Below are 16,926 nucleotides of genomic sequence, written 5' to 3'. Positions count from 1 at the left end.
GGATTTTCAATGTGTCCATAAATAGTTCTTAATTGTCCTTGAAAGGGAATTGAGGTCAGGAATAACCTGTATCACCAAGATGATGACATCCCTCTCCCAATTTGCTGTGCGTTTCTGAGCCTTCTGTGAAGATAAAAGTTAGTGGGTGGCTGAGCATTTCCAAAGTAGTTCCATTCAGATATCTCTGTCTTCTTGAGCTTTTGGTCTCTTCTTCTGGGGCATATTTAATCCACCATTAAATACAGGCTTAAATTGGCCAACCTAGTTGTGTATTTATATGACTTCTAGATGCTCAAGGTAACACATTAAATCACGAATTCAAGGTGACATTATAAACTCAGGTTAATAAAGTCTTATATTGTTTTTAATTTTGGGTCTAACCTGTCTAGAATCTCCTCACATGAATACTCTTCAGATTCCTGCCCAAACAAATCTGGTGAATATTTTCATTTTTCTCACCAGGTCCTTGCTTAATATTGTAATCTATTTTTCCTGTGAGCCTCTAGGAAGTAAATAGTGATGGTAATTGGTCCTGAGAAAAGTTGGCATTTTAGGTGATAACAACTTTCAGATGTTTCTATGTAGGAAGAAAACTTGTTTCATTAAAAAGTAGGGAGAGGAGGTATCTGGTAAAAGAATTTCAGAGGTATTTGGTTTAACCTTCATAAGATTATAAATGGTCTGTCCTTGTATTTCAGAGTCCCACTTCTTCCAGACCAGTCACCTTATTTCAGTGTAAAGTATCTACTTTTTCTTGCTTATAACCAAGGCTGATATCTCAATCATAATTAGGGGTTTTCCTGGTGGCTCAGACAGTAAAAACTCTGTCTGCAGTGTGGGAGACCTAGGTTCAATCCCTGGGTTGGAAGATCCCCTAGAGAAGGGACTGGCTACCCACTTCAGCATTCTTGCCTGGAGAATTCCTTGAAGAGAGAAGCCTGGTGGGCTACAGTCCATGGGGTCTCAGAGTCGGACAACTGTGTGATTAACACTTTCACTTAGTCATAATCATCTTGATTCGCCAACTGGCATATTGGTGTTCTAAATTTTCTTCTAAATTCTAAATTGGCATTCAGGGCTTTTGACTTCTTTCTTTTCCATGTTTGCACTCTCCTTCATCTTTATAATCACTGTTGTCATCATATCAATAAAGGATCATAGATGATCTCTCAATGTCATGCATTTTATTTGCATTCCATAGCATTTTACCACAAGTGTTAATCTGGGTATTTGTGAATCCATTCCATGTCATCAGTTACTAAAGCAAGAAAGTAATTTGTGTTCTCCTTAAACATATGAGCAATATAATACTATTAATAGAGTCCTGTTTCCTGGAGTCACTTGTACACATTGCTCTATCATTCAGAACTTAAGCAGGAAAGAATAAGCTTACTCAGTTGATTAATTTGAGTTTAATAAAAATATTTTAAAATAAGTGAGCAGGATTAAGAGAACCAACCAGCAGTCATGTCTGAAGGAGCAAAGGACAGGAGACAGAGTGAGTGGAACCAGAGCCAGAACCAGAACCAGGAGGAAGAATCTCTAACTTATGAGAGTCACTTGACAGAAGCTGTGACCTTCATTGGAGGGATGTAATCAATCCCTATAGATTCAAGGGATTAGTTCCGATAGACAGAGTGCCTGAAGAACTATGGATGGAAGTTCATGACATTGTACAGGAGGCAGTGATCAAGACCATCCCCAAGAAAAAGATATGCAAAAGGCAAAATGTCTGTCTGGGGAGGCCTTACACATAGCTGAGAAAAGAAGAGAAGTAAAAGGCAAAGGGGAAAAGGAAAGATATGCCCATCTGAATGCAGAGTTCCAAAGAAGAGCAAGGAGAGATAAGAAAGCCTTCCTCAGTGATCAGTGCAAAGAAATAGAGGAAAACAATAGAATGGGAAAGACTAGAGATCTCTTCAAGAAAATTAGAGATACCAAGGGAACATTTCATGCAAAGATGGGCCCAATAAAGGACAGAAATGGTATGGACCTAACAGAAGCAGAAGATATTAAGAAGAAGTGGCAAGAATACACAGTCGAAAGTAAAAAAAAAAATCTTAATGACCCAGATAACCACAGTGGTGTGATCTCTCACCTAGAGCCAGACATCCTAGAGTCTGAAGTGAAGTGGCCATCACTATGAACACAGCTAGTGGAGGTGATGAAATTCCAGTTGAGCTATTTCAAATCCTAACAGATGATGCTGTGAAAGTGTTGCACTCAATATGCCAGCAAATTTGGAAAACTCTGCAATGTCCACAAGACTGGAAAAGGTCATTGTTCATTCCAGTCCCAAAGAAGAGCAATGTCAAATAATGTTCAGTCCTCCACACAGTTGTACTCATCTCACACACCAAAAAAGTAATGCTCAAAATTCTCCAAGCCAGGCTTCAACAGTACATGAACCGTGAACTTCCAGATGTTCAAGATGGATGTAGAAAAGGCAGAGGAGCCAGAGATCAAATTGACAACATCCATTGGATCATTGAAAAAGCAAGAGAGTTCAGAAAAACATCTACATCTCTTTTATTGACTACACTAAAGCCTTTGACTGTGTGGATCACAACAGACTGTGGAAAATTCTTCAAGAGATAGGAATACCAGACCACCTTACCTGCCTCCTGAGAAATCTGTATGCAGGTCAAGAAGCAACAGTTAGAAATGGACATGGAACAACAGAATGTTTCCAAATTGGGAAAGGAGTGTGTCAAGGCTGTATATTGTCACCCTGCTTATTTAACTTATATGCAGAGTACATCTTGCAAAATACCAGACTGGATGAAGCACAAGCTGGAATCAAGATTGCTGGGAGAAATATCAATAATCTCAGATATGCAGATGACACCCCACTTATGGCAGAAAGCGAAGAAGAACAGAAGAGCCTCTTGATGAAAGTGAAAGAGGAAAGTGAAAAAGCTGGCTTAAAACTCAACATTCAAAAAAGTAAGATCATGGCAACCAGTCCCATCACTTTGTAGCAAATAGATGGGAAAACAATGGAAACAGTGAAAGACTTTCTTTTCTTGGGCTCCAAAATCACTGCAGATGATGACTGCAACCATGAAATTAAAAGACACTTGCTCTTTGGAAGAAAAGCTATGACCAACCTAGACAGCATATTAAAAAGCAGAGACATTATTTTAGCCGCAATGGTCCATCTAGTCAACCCTATGATTCTTTCAGTAGTCATGTATGGATGTGAGTATTGGACTATAAAGAAAGCTGAATGCCAAAGAATTGATGCTTTTGATCTGTGGTGCTGGAGAAGACTCTTGAGAGTCCCTTGGACAGCAAGGAGATCCAAACAGTCAATCCTAAAGGAAATCAGTCCTGAATATTCATTGGAAGGACTGATGTTGAAGCTGAAACTCCAATACTTTGGCCACCTGATGCAAAGAACTGACTCATTGGAGAAGACCCTGATGCTGGGAAAGATTGAAGGCAGGAGGAGAAGGGGACAACAGAGGATGAGATGGTTGTGTGGCATCACCGACTCAATGGACATGAGTTTGAACAAGCTCCAGGAGTTGGTGATGGACAGGGAAGCCTGGCGTGCTGCAGTCCATGCTGTTGCCAAGAGTCAGACAGGACTGAGCAGCTGATTCATGGGGTCGCAGAGAGTCGGACACGACTGAGCGACTGAACTGAACTGAACTGAAGTGGATTGCTGGAATGTGGTAGTTTTATTTTAAATTTTTTGAGGAACCTCCATAGAGTTTTCCTTACTGGCTGTGCCAATTTACATTCCCATCAATACTGCACAAGTGTTCTGCTTTATCCTCATCCTTGCAAACACTGATTATTAATGCTTTGTTTTTGGTTTTATTTGAAAGTAGTCATTCTCTCAGGTATAAGGTGATTTCTCACTGTGGTTTTGATTTTGCATTTCCTGGATGATTAGTGATGTTCAGTATCATTTCACATACCTGTTGGCCATCTGTAGATAGTCTTAAGAAATACGGTGTATTCAGATGGTCTGCCTAATTTTTAATTGGTTTTTTTTTTGGTTATTCAGTTATATCTGTTCTTTATATATTTTGGATATTAGCTCATTATCAGTTGTATAATTTGCAAATATTTTCTCCCATTTGATAGGTTGTCTTTACATTTTGTTGATGGTTTCCTTTGTTGTTCATAAACTTTTTAATTTGATTTGCTTCTGTTTTACTTTGATAAGAGATTAAAAAATTCATCAGCAAGACCAATGTCAAGGACGTTACCACTGATATTTTCTTCCAGGAGTTTCACGGTTTTTTCAGAGTTTCATGATACATTCAAGTCTTTATTCCATTTTGAGTTGATTTTTATGTAAGGTATAAGATAGATATCCAGTTTCATCATTTTGTTTGTGACTGATTTTCCCAACCTACTTATTGGAAATACTTTGTTTCCCCATTATTTATCCTTGGCTCCTTTGTCATAAATCAATTTGCCATATATGCATGGGTTTACTTCTGGTCCCATTGATCTTTGTATATATTTTATGCCAGCATCATAATGTTGTGATTACTGTAATTTTGTAATATAGTTTGATATCAGGAAGCATGATGCCTCTAGCTTTGTTCTTCTTTATCAAGACTGCTTTGGGGGTCTTTTTTTGGTTCTATACAAATTTTGAGATTGTTTATTCTGTTTCTGTGAGAAATGCCACTGGAGTTTTTATACAAATTGCATTGAATCTGTAGATTGCTTTGAATGGTATAGGGAATTTGACAATATTAATTTTTTCCATCCACATGCACAGAATATCTTTTCACTTGTGTCTTCTTCAGTTTCTTTCATTAATGTCTTATAGATTTCAGTATACAGGTCCTTTACCTCCTTAATTCAATTTATTCCTAGATATTTTATTCTCTTTGATGCAACTATAAATGGAATTATTTCCTTATTCTGCCTTTCTGATTACTTCTTATTAGTGTATTGAAATTCAACTAATTTTTGTATATTGATTTTGTGTCCTGTAACTTTTCTGAATTATTTTGTTAGCTCCAACAATGATTTGGGTGGAACCCTTTAGGGTTTTTTATATATAATATGTCATCCACAAACAATGGAAGTTTTACTTCTAAGTTGGATGCCTTTTCTTTCTTTTCTTGTGTGTTTTGAATAATGCTTTCAGTATTATGTTGAATAAAACTGATAAGAATGGCACCCTTATCTTGTTCCTGATCTTAAAGGAATAGCTTTTGGCTTTTCACTATTGAGTATGAAATAATGTTAGCTGTATCCTTGTTATCAGTTCAGTTCAGTTCAGTCGCTCAGTCGTGTCCGACTCTTTGCGACCCCATGAATCACAGCACGCCAGGCCTCCCTGTCCATCACCAACTCCCGGAGTACACTCAAACTCATGTCCACAGAGTCGGTGATGCCATCCAGCCATCTCATTCTCGATGGTATATTAAAAAGCAGAGACATTACTTTGCCAACCAAGGTCCGTCTAGTCAAGGCAATGGTTTTTCCCGTGGTCATGTATGGATGTGAGAGTTGGACTGTGAAGAAAGCTGATCGCTGAAGAATTGATGCTTTTGAACTGTGGTGCTGGAGAAGACTCTTGAGAGTCCCTTATACTGCAAGGAGATCCAACCAGTCCATTCTAAAGGAGATCAATCCTGGATGTTCACTGGAAGGACTGATGCTGAAGCTGAAACTGCAATACTTTGGCCACCTCATGCGACGAGTTATATATGGTCTTTATTATGTTGTTTCCTCAGTACCTGGTTTGTTGTGAGTTTTTGTTATAAATGAATATTGAATTTTGGTAAATGCTTTTTCTCTATATATAAAGATGATCATATGATTTTTATTCTTCAATTTGCTAATGTGGTGTATCACACTGATTGATTTTGTAGATGTTGAATCATTTGTGCATCTCTGGAATAAATCACACTTGATCATAGTGTGAATTTGGGCTGCTAATATTTTGTTGAGGATTTTTAATCTATGCTAATCAGTGATATTGGGTGTTTTTTTTTTTTTCTTTTGGATTCCTTGTCTGATTTGGTGTGAGGGTAATGCTTACCTTGTAAAATAAGCTAGGTAGTGTTCCCTTCTCTTCTAATTTTTTGGAAGACCTGAGAAGGGTTGGCATGTATGCTTTCAATGTTTGGTAGAATGTCTGGTCCCAGACTTTTTTGTAGGGAGGTTTTAGTTTACTGATTTAATCTCCTTACTAGTAATCAGTCTATTCAAATTTTCTATTGCTTCATGAATTAATCTTGGTGGGTTGTGTACGTTTCTAGAAACAGATATGTTTCTTCCAGTTGTTGAATTTATTTGTGTATAATTGTTTATAGCAGTCTCTTATCCTTTTTATTTCTGTGGCATCAGTTACAACATATGTTTCATTTCTGATTTTCCTTTCTCTTTTCATCTTCATGAGTCTGGACAGAGGTTTGTTGATTTTGTGTATCTTTTCAAAGAATCAACTCTTAATTTCATTGTCTTTCCTATATTTTTGACTCAATTTTATTTATCTCTGATCTTTATTATTTCCTTTCTTCTACAAAATTTGAGCTTTGTTTGTTGTTCTTTTTCTATCTCCCTGAGGTGTAATGTTAGGTTGATTATTTGAGGTTTTCCTTGTTTCCTGGTGTAGACATGTTTTCCTATGGACTTCCCTCTTTTGCTGCATTATCTAAGTTTTAGTATATTGTATTTCCATTATCATTTGTCCCATGGTATTTTTTTTTATTTCTGCATTGATTTCTTCTTTGACCCATTGGTTGTTTAGTAGCATGTTATTTACTCTTCACAATTTGTGAATTTTTCAGTTTACTTCTTGTAATTGATTCATAATTTCATTCCATTGTGGTTGAAACAGATGTTTTATATAATTTCAATCCTCTTAAATTTATTGACTTGTTTTTTTGGCTTAATGTAGGATTTATCCTGGGTAATATTCAATATGTACTTGAAAAGAATGTGCATTCTATTGCTTTTGATGGAATGTTCTATATATATCAAGTCTATCTGGTCTAGCTGACCAGTCATTTAAAGTCAATGTATCCTTATTGATTGTCTGCTTGAATGATCTATCCATTGCTGTCAGTGGCACATTAAAGTCTTCCAGTATTATTGTATTGCTTTATGTCTCTCTCTTTAGGTCTATTTAAATTTTTTTATATATTTAAGTGCTTCTGTGTTGGGTGAATAAGTATTGACAAATGTTATACAGTTGACCCTCAAACAAAACAGGGGTTAGTGTTGTTGACCTCCCATGAAATAAAAAATTTGTGTATAACATCATAGGCAACTCCTTGTATATATGGTTCCACATCTGTGGATTCAACCAATCATGGATTCTGTAGTACTATGGTATTTTTTTGGGAAAAAAAATTTAACATGAAAGTGGACATGTGCAGTTTTCTCTTTCTCTCCCTCTCTCACTGTCCCTCCCTATCTCCTTTTGGGACTCTTACAATGTGAATGTTAGCCTACTTGGTGTTGTCTCATTCATATCTCAAACTATCTTTACTTTTTAAAAATTAGTTTTTCTTCTTTCTCCTTTGATTGGATGTGTTCCAATGGCTTGTCTTTAAGTTCACTGATTGATCTGCTTCATCCAGTCTGTTGTTGAACCCCTTTAGTGTAATTTTAGTTGAGTATATTCTTTAGCTCTGTGACTTCTATTTTACTTTCTTATGTTTTCTCTTTGTTGAAGCTCTTACCATATTTATCCATTCTTCTCCCAAGTTCAGTGAGCATCCTTATGACCATTACCTTTAACTTTTTATCAGTTAAATTACTTATCTATGTCTTGCTGATTTTTTTCTGAGTATTTATCTTGTTATTTTGTTTGGAATATTTCCTTGTTTCTTCATTTTACCTGACTCGTCATGTTAGTTTCTGTGTATTAGATGAAACAGCCAACTCTCCCAACCTTGAAGTGGCCTTGTGTAGGAGATCAACCTTACTGTTCAACCCTTCCCTAGCTCTTTGTTTTGCAAATTTTTATGATTGTCCCAGCAGCCTATTTTGTTTTTAATAGCTTCCAATAGTTGAGTGTTTGCCGAGACCTGTCAGTATCCCAAAGAGGAAGATCTCAGTCAGCACCTAGTTTCAGGCTGATGCAAGCCAGACCGTATGAAAGGAGCTTTTAAAGTGATCAGTATGTGGTACTATGGGACCACAAGCGTATGCTCCACTGGTCACCAGAACTCCCTTCTGGGTGAGCTGAAGCAAGGCAGAGGGAGATTGGCATACCACCCATTGGCTTACATTCTACCCCTCTAAGCTTCTCACTGTGCACTGAAGCCTGGCCCTCAGGGCAAGTGCCATAACTAGCAAATAGGCCTCTTTCACAGAAGGACTGGGGATGTGTTTAAGTCTGCTTTTTGTGCAGTGCCCTGGGGGCATAGCCTGGCAAGAACTGCAGGGATTGTTACAGTCCCTGAGACCTAGTAATGCAAGTCACTTGGCCACCTGAGCCAGGTGCTCAAGGGGTGTCCCCTGGGTGGCAGTCATAGAGACTGATGTGTGGCAAAGCTCCCATCTGAGAGACATTGGCACTTCAGAGCACTGAAGAGGGAGAGCACAGAGGTAATTTTTACCCTCTAAGTTCCCTGGAAAAGATTATACTCAGTCCTTAGATGTGTGTTTAATTAGAATTCTGCTCCTCAGACTGCAGTTATGATCAGAAACTAATAGGCCTTTTTACAGAAAGACTGAGTTCCTGGGTCTATTGCATTTTGCTGAGTCCTGGAAGGGGTAGGCTTTTGAGAATTCATTATCCATTGGTTATAGTCCTGTGGTACCTGTGAGCATAAGCCCTACTGGCTACCAGAGCCAGGTGACATAGAACCACTAAATTGGGGCACCAGACAAGGGTGCCAGTTCCTTCCCAGGAGATACCAGCAGGCTGGAGTGAGGTGGAAGGAGAGTTCAAAGACTGTCTCTACTGGCTACTGTGTTCTGATAGCCCCTAAGTCGACCTTGTTAAAAAAAATTTTTGCACAATGTGAGAGTTGAGTTAAGTTTTCTCTGGCAAAATGAGAACTGCAGCCCAGGAGACTGCATTCAGATAGTTCTGAAAAACTGTTCCAAGGAAGCGAGGGGAGGAGCTAGGATATATAGGATAGGAGTTTTGAAACAAAGGGCAGGCAGTCAAGGACACCAAAATATTATTGTTAATTAAAGAAATCAGATGTTTCACGTTAAGGAATTTAGTGCTTTTCTATGGAAAAGATGCAAGGGTCTGGACTCATGAAATCATTCCTTTGATACATACCTCAGCTATCTGGGCCTAGTATCCTGTGTTTGCACATCCTAAGTTTCCTCAGGACTCATCAAATGGTGTGGCTGCAGTCTGATGGCTGCTTGATGGCAAGTATTCTTTTCTGAGTTTCTTCAGGGCTCACTGCCTCACACTGGAGGATTGCAATCGTTGATGACTGTAATATCCTTGGTTACTGATATAGCAGGAAATATTCCATTTCTCTGCCCTTCAATGTGTGCCATAGCAAAAGCCTGACCCTCAGACCAAAGCTCCAGGATAAGCAAATAGACCTCTTTCTCAGAAAGGTTAGGCTGTATTTCTTCTGCTGTCTGTATAGTGCCTAGTGTCGGGGGGTGGTAATCTGCCAAGAACAGTCCCTCTGATTGTTATAGTCCTATAGGACTGTCCCCCTGCCCTCCAGAGCCAGGTAATCAAGGTGAATGCCTAGAGTGGCACCCACAATAAACAGAACCAGAGGAAAAAACCCAGAGCACCAGAAACATGTAAAATGTCCCCTTTGAGAGGGGACTCTGGAGTGTAGCAGAGAAAGAGTCAGAATGGTAACAGCTGGCTGGAGAAAGGCAGAAGAGGAGCGTAAGGATAGTGCCTGCTGGAGAGGAAAAAAGTGTAGTGTTTTATGACTGGGGAGATGAGAGAGGGGGACTATAAAGATGGCACCCCCCAGGGGGTGACGGGAAGAGCCTAGGGTTTTAGAAAAGAGAAAGACAGTGTGTAAAGAAGGTGCCCACCAGCCTCTGACCCCAGAAGACTCCTGGATCTTTGTTAATTTCAATGCCTGCCCCTTGGGCAGATAATTTAAGATCAACAGATGAACCTCTTTCATATGAAGAAGGAATTCATAGGGCCTGGACTCCATCTTAGGCCTGTTCATGCTGATCATGCTTGGCCACCTCTCCAATGGACTCTGAACTCTGTGCTTAGTGCCTATTGAAACTACAATAGAAAGATAAGACCCCCTCTGGACAGGGGAATCTTGAAGATCACATCCAGGTCACTCAGCCCCTAAGAGAAAGCATACTCTAATCACCCCTGCCTATGGACAGATCATAAATTCTTTCTGTATCCATTGGAGTGTAACCACAGGCTTATTGATTATTAACTGTTTGAACACCTAACACATGAATGATGGGGTTATTGTGGTTGTATTTACCCTTCCTTTGTTTATGTAAGTCTAAAGGAATTTGGGGTAGGGTGTTCGGACACGTACACATGGGGTATAAAAGATTTTCACAAATGCTGTTCGGGGTCCTTGGCTAAGAGGAGACTCTGCCTTGGGCCCGCTGGTGTAATAAACTGCATTGTCCTTCTGAGTGAGTTCGTTTCCCAGAATGTGTGGCTACAACACATATAAACTCTGGGCGAGATCAGAGGCTTCCCTTGGGCAAGTGCATCCAAGTGGGTGATCCTTCCAAAAGTCATTTCTCAGATTACTATTGCCTTTGGGTCTCATTGTCATGAGCCCCACTGGTTTTCAAAACTAGATGTTTGGGAGCTCATATCTCAGGTGTACATCTTAAAAGCTGGGGTGCTGGATGTGGGGCTCAAGCCTTGTACTCTGCAGTGAGAAGCTTCTGATGGGGGTCAGTACACTAGGGGTGGGCTTTATGGCAAGAATGCATCTCAGCTTCTCCTACCCACTTTGATGTGCTTTTTCTTCCTAGTTCACCTGCTATATGGTCATTGCTTAACTATGTTTTTAGGTTTTTCTTAGAGCAAATTCTTCAGTATGTCTCTGTAGATCTGATGTGTCTGTAAGAGTTCAGGATCCTTCTGTTTCCATCTTGAACTGGCAATGTCAATATTTTGATTTCCTCTCTGACTGATTTACTAAATCCTCTTATCATTTTAAGTGTGTCTGTACATTCTTTTGCATTATCTATGAGGCAGCTTTTTATCTGTAAATATTCTTTTCCTGATTTCACAGTTCTAATAACTTTCCTCCCATACTTTTTGCTTGTTTGTGTTTCAGTGCCTCTTTGATCAGATCTTTATTCAAACTGAACTGTCCGAATGATTAGACCTTTATGGAGTAAATAAATTTTAGTTTATGCAGCAAGCTGCTTCTGTGGATTTGATTTCTTCTGATTCTTTTCAGCTGGCGGTTTCTTGGCAGCTCCAGCATTTTTTCCCACCAAAGCTTTTTAACACCAACACTCTTCTTCCTTCACTACCACTGGCTTCTTTCCTGGAACACCCTTCTTATCTGGTTTGGCTTCTAGGTATGCCTTATCTCCTTGGAGTTTGTGATTCTTGATCTGGCAAATAATGATGTTCCAGTGCCTGATTTTTGCATATGAATTTAGTTCCAACATGATTCTCAGGTTTTTCAGTGGATTCTTCTGTATGAGTCTGTGATGAATCTTCTTATGTGGTGCCTGGAGGTGTCTTTGGGTCTCTGGGCTGTTTTCCAACTCTGCTAATGTCTGTATTGAGCATCTTATGTATGGGGAGGTTGCAGTCACTCTTGAGGAAGGCAACTTTGCACCAAGTGCCACGCACATCATCTCACTTGTGGAAAGTGCTTTCATTCCAAATGAGTGACACCAGGAATAAATTTCAGAATGCTCAATTTACTTATTCATTGTGGCTGTTCAGTCACTCTGTCACGCCTCTTTGCAACCCGTGGACTGCAGCATGCCAGGCTTCCCTGTCTTTCACGATCTCCTAGATTTGCTCAGACTCATGTCCATTGAGTCAACAGTGCCATTCAGCCATCTCATCCTTGGTAGTCTCCTTCTCCTCCTGTCGTCAGTCTTTCCCAGTATCAGGGTCTTTTTCAGTGAGTTGGCTCTTCACATCAGGTGGCCAAAGTATTGGAGTTTCAGCATCAGTCCTTCTAATGAATATTCAGGACTGATTTCCTTTAAGATTGACTGGTTGCATCTCCTTGCAGTCCAAGGGACTCTCAAGCGTCTTCTCCCACACCACAGTTCAAAAGCATCAATACTTTGCTGCTCAGCTTTCTTCACAGTCCAACTCTCACATCCATACATGACTACTGGAAAAACCGTAGCTTTGACTATATGGAACTTTGTCAGCAAAGTGATGTCTCTGCTTTTTAATATGCTGTCTAGGTTGGTCATAGCTTTTCTTCCAAGGAGGAAACGCCTTTAATTTCATGGCTGCAGTCGCTGACTGAAGTGATTTTAGAGCCCAAGAAAATAAAGTCTGTCACTGTTTCCATTTTTCCCATCTATTTGCCCTGAAGTGATGGGACTGGAGTGACTATAAGAATCTTTCTGAAGAATTATAAGAATGTTTCCTCTGTGCTCAATACAGTGTTGTTCTTATTTAGTCACTAAATCATGTCTGACTTTTTTGTGACTCTGTGGACTGTGGCCTGCCAGAATCCTCTGTCCATGGGATTTCCCAGGCAAGAATACTAGAATGGGTTGCCATTTTTTTCTCCAGGGCATCTTCCTGACCCAGAGATCGAACCCACATCTTCTGGATTAGCAGGTGAATTCTTTACCACTGAGCCATCAGGGAAGCTCTCAATACAATGACATCTTTTCATTTTGCATTGCCAGCTCTCATTTACTGAGAGAGCTTTTTGATATCATTCCAGGCCCTAAGTTTCTAAAGAAGCAAGATAGCCTTCTTGGTCTTCTAGTAGTCTTCAGCTTTATCTTCACCCACCAAACAAAGTTCAGAAATTCCTCAAAATGATGACCTGTAGAGGGGAGAAGGAAATGGCAACCCACTCCAGTGTTCTTGCCTGGAGAATCCTGTGGTCAGAGGAGCCTGGTGGGCTGCTGTCCATGGGGCCGCACAGAGTCGGACACGACTGAAGTGACTTAGCAGCAGCAGCGTTAGCAAGGCTGAAACAGAGCCCTGCACATGTCACTTTGCTTCTGTGCTGTTTGCTCTGTGGGTGCCAGTGGTGCCAAGTTTTAGTCACTGCACACATAGAGCCCAACAACACACATTTCCAAAAGCCCCCTATCCATAATCATGAGCTAAATACCCAATACCTTGTAAATAATATTGTGGATCAGCTTGAAACTTTGTGGCATCCTTTGTATATTCTTTCTAAGACACACACTTATCAGAAATCTCTCTTCAAAAGAAAGAATGCGCTTATACAGGGTTGATTATGGAGGAAACAGGAAGATCATTTTGGTCTGAAGGAGAGTGAATTTGTTGGCAATTCCAACCCAAAAGTCAAATATCAATAACCTCAGATATGCAGATGACACCACCCTTATGGCAGAAAGTGAAGAGGAACTCAAAAGCCTCTTGATGAATGTGAAAGAGGAGAGTGAAAAGTTGACTTAAAGCTCAACATTCAGAAAACGAAGACTATGGCATCTGGTCCCATCACTTCACGGGAAATAGGTGGAGAAACAGTGGAAACAGTGTCAGACTTTATTTTTTTGGGCTCCAAAATCACTGCAGATGCTGATTGCAGCCATGAAATTAAAAGACACTTACTCCTTGGAAGGAAAGTTATGACCAACCTAGATAGCATATTGAAAAGCAGAGACTACTTTGCCAACAAAGGTCCGTCTAGTCAAGGCCATGGTTTTTGCAGTGGTCATGTATGGATGTGAGAGTTGGACTGTGAAGAAAGCTGAGTGCCAAAGAATTGATGCTTTTGAACTGTAGTTCTGGAGAAGACTCTTGTGAGTTCCTTGGACTGCAAGGAGATCCAACCATTCCATCCTAAAGGAGACCAGTCTTGGGTGTTCATTGGAAGGACTGATGCTAAAGCTGAAACTCCAATACTTTGGCCACCTCATGTGAAGAGTTGACTCATTGGAAAAGTCCCTGATGCTGGGAGGGATTGGGGGCAGGAGGAGAAGGGGATGACAGAGGATGAGATGGCTGTATGGTGTCACTGACTCGATGGACATGAGTTTGGGTGAGCTCCAGGAGTTGGTGATGGACAGGGAGGCCTGGCTGTGCTGCAATTCATGGGGTCGCAAAGAGTCGGACATGACTAAGTGACTGAACTGAACTGAACCTGGGGAACAGGAACCAACATTAGAATTAAACAATAAGTAAAAAAAAATCCCTTAAAATTTGGGAATGGACCAATGACCAGATGAAAGTGAGTTGGCTTCTAGTGAGTATGTTCTGGGATGACAGCCTGGATCCCAGAGAATTTTTTATACATTATCTTTATGGACAGGCACTACTTGCTTTGTGTATTGAGCTGGCATGAAAGTATAGCAGTAATTGGGATATGCTGTATTTTGTCTCTTGATCTGTAAGCCCACGGTTTACTCATGGGCAGAATGGTGACAGTTTGATGATAATTTTCTGCTCATATGAAAAAGCTAATTCTTTATTATGGTAATATCAATCCATCAACCATGGACTGAGTAGGGCTGTGAAGAACATTTTTCAGGTTAAGCAGTTATAACATCTTGGTGACAAAGTATTTGACAGAAACCACATTTCTGTTACATTAAGGCATCCAAGTTCACTTCTATTAAAAGCATGACTTTCTCTTATTTCTTAAAATACATTATTATTATAAGCCACTTTTCAGCATCCCCTATTTCTCTTCAATTTGATGAGTGAATGTCTGCCTTAAAAATACTCATAGTAACACATTCTTTGTTTCGCAGCCCCCAGAGAACAGTATGTTTTAATTAACATATACATTATACAAATATCTGCTCATCTTGGTTTTTCTGCATGAAAAGGATTGAAATTTGTTCCACCAAGGAAACAAAGTCAACACACTCAAAGTCTGTGTACAGGTATATTAGCATTTCAGAGGTTCAAGTGTCATAACTGGTTTAACAAAGCCATAATGTACATTTCAGAGAACTGCCAGGAAGGAAAATCAATTCTGCTATTGAATTGAATTCAAATAAATCTAGCACCATGTATCTGCACTCAGCATATCCCTGCTAGGGTTTCTACAAATTATTTGCAATCAAAATCTTTCTTAAACTTGTTTGAAAGAGGCATAAATCTGTCATTTTTATTAAACTGAAAGGTTTGTCCTTACAGAGTTATGGAAATATTTTGTGTCCATAGAAGTAATTAATGTTGACATGCTACTTTTCAATTTCTTCCTTGGTATAATTGGTAAAATTTTTAACTTTAATTATGAAGGTTTTCATTTTGTTTGGGAGATGGAGAAAGTGAATATATGGTATATAATGCTTAGAGTCAGAGTGATCAATGGTAGTGAAGAAAGCACACCAAATACCAAGTCATGTGTATATTTAATGTTTCTGCAAATGGATAAGAAATTGGTCTTTTAAGGGAAATCTAGGAAGCTAAGGCAGAGAAGGCAATGGCACCCCACTCCAGTACTCTTGCCTGGAGAATCCCAGGAACGGGGAGCCTGGTGGGCTGCCGTCCATGGGGTCGCACAGAGTCGGACACGACTGAAGTGACTTAGCAGCAGCAGCAGCAGGAAGCTAAGGAATTGGGGATGACTATTTAGTATTTAGTACTTAAAAATTATTTTTCATCTATTCTGAATCTTAGGATGAGGCAAGATGCTGGTGTAGTGTTATAATGTTCAAAAAATACAGTGTAGATGAAAAGCTGATACATTTAAGATCTCACACTTAAAGTCATTCTGTTTAAATAATAAAATCAACAAAGCAGTTTTTCATGTTAAAAATAAATTTATAAAACTTTTTTTTTTTTCCCTTTTACTTCAAGTCTCTCTTTGGTACACTAGTTTCAATGTAAAACATTCTGTATTTTTCTTCATTTAAAATATAAAATATGATAAATTTATTTAAGAAAACACCAGAATTAGAGGAAATTATTCCACATGATGATGACCATCAGGGATGCCAATTTGCACAACTGTAGTTGGAATTGTTCACATAGAAAATGGCAGCCCTGCTGAGCAACTACTCATGAAAGGAGCTCCCTGGTGCTGGGCAAGGCCCTGCAGCCTCCATGAGAGTTGTGAATGTTTCTCATCTTTTGTATCAAGTACATAAAGAGGAGGATTTGAAACTTTTCATTAGTTGGCCACTCCCCCCTTCCCCCCTCCCCCCACTCCGCTATTGACAGCTCTTTAAAATACCTATCTCCTCCAATTCACTGCAGGTGATTAACCTAATTGGTTTTCCTGTTATTGTGTCCAAGGGAAGATGCAATACAGAGCCTTTAAGAGGAACTAGACTCTTTTCTTGTTAACGATAAAAGAATGGGAACAATAAACCCAGGATTCTTCAGCCACCCTATGTGGACCACGGTCACATGTTCTTGCTTGGCATCACAGACAACCCTGCATCAAGATCCTCATTTCCAATGTGATACACAACCATTGTTGACATTGGTCTAGGAGATGGCAGATCGTAGCCCATCGCATTGGTTAAAGGATGAATTCCTTTTCTACTAGATGAATCCCTATTCTACTAGAATAGGTACCTGCAGGCCTATTCTAGTAGATTCATTACAACTTATTGGTGGGCACATGGAATCAAGTACCTATCTGTAAAGTGAGGATAATTCTTTCTTGCCTAATGTTGTGACTCTATAATGTATTAATATATTAGCTCTTGACTGGTCTCAGATCGCCTCTTGTTGGTCTTAAATTTAGGTTCCCAGAGGATATGCATACATACTTATGTATATGTGTGTATACATACATGTATACGCATATATGTGCATCTTTAAATTCACATTTATATATGTACTTTCAATTTTACTTACGAACAGAACTTTTATAAGTTTTTTATGGCAATGACTTTCAGTTCAGT

The sequence above is a fragment of the Moschus berezovskii genome, chromosome 2 (genome assembly GCF_049115385.1).
Source record: "Moschus berezovskii isolate FMDL1 chromosome 2, NW_MosBer_1.0, whole genome shotgun sequence".
Classification (NCBI taxonomy): Eukaryota; Metazoa; Chordata; class Mammalia; order Artiodactyla; family Moschidae; genus Moschus; species Moschus berezovskii.
Note: the sequence above shows the minus strand (reverse complement) of the source record.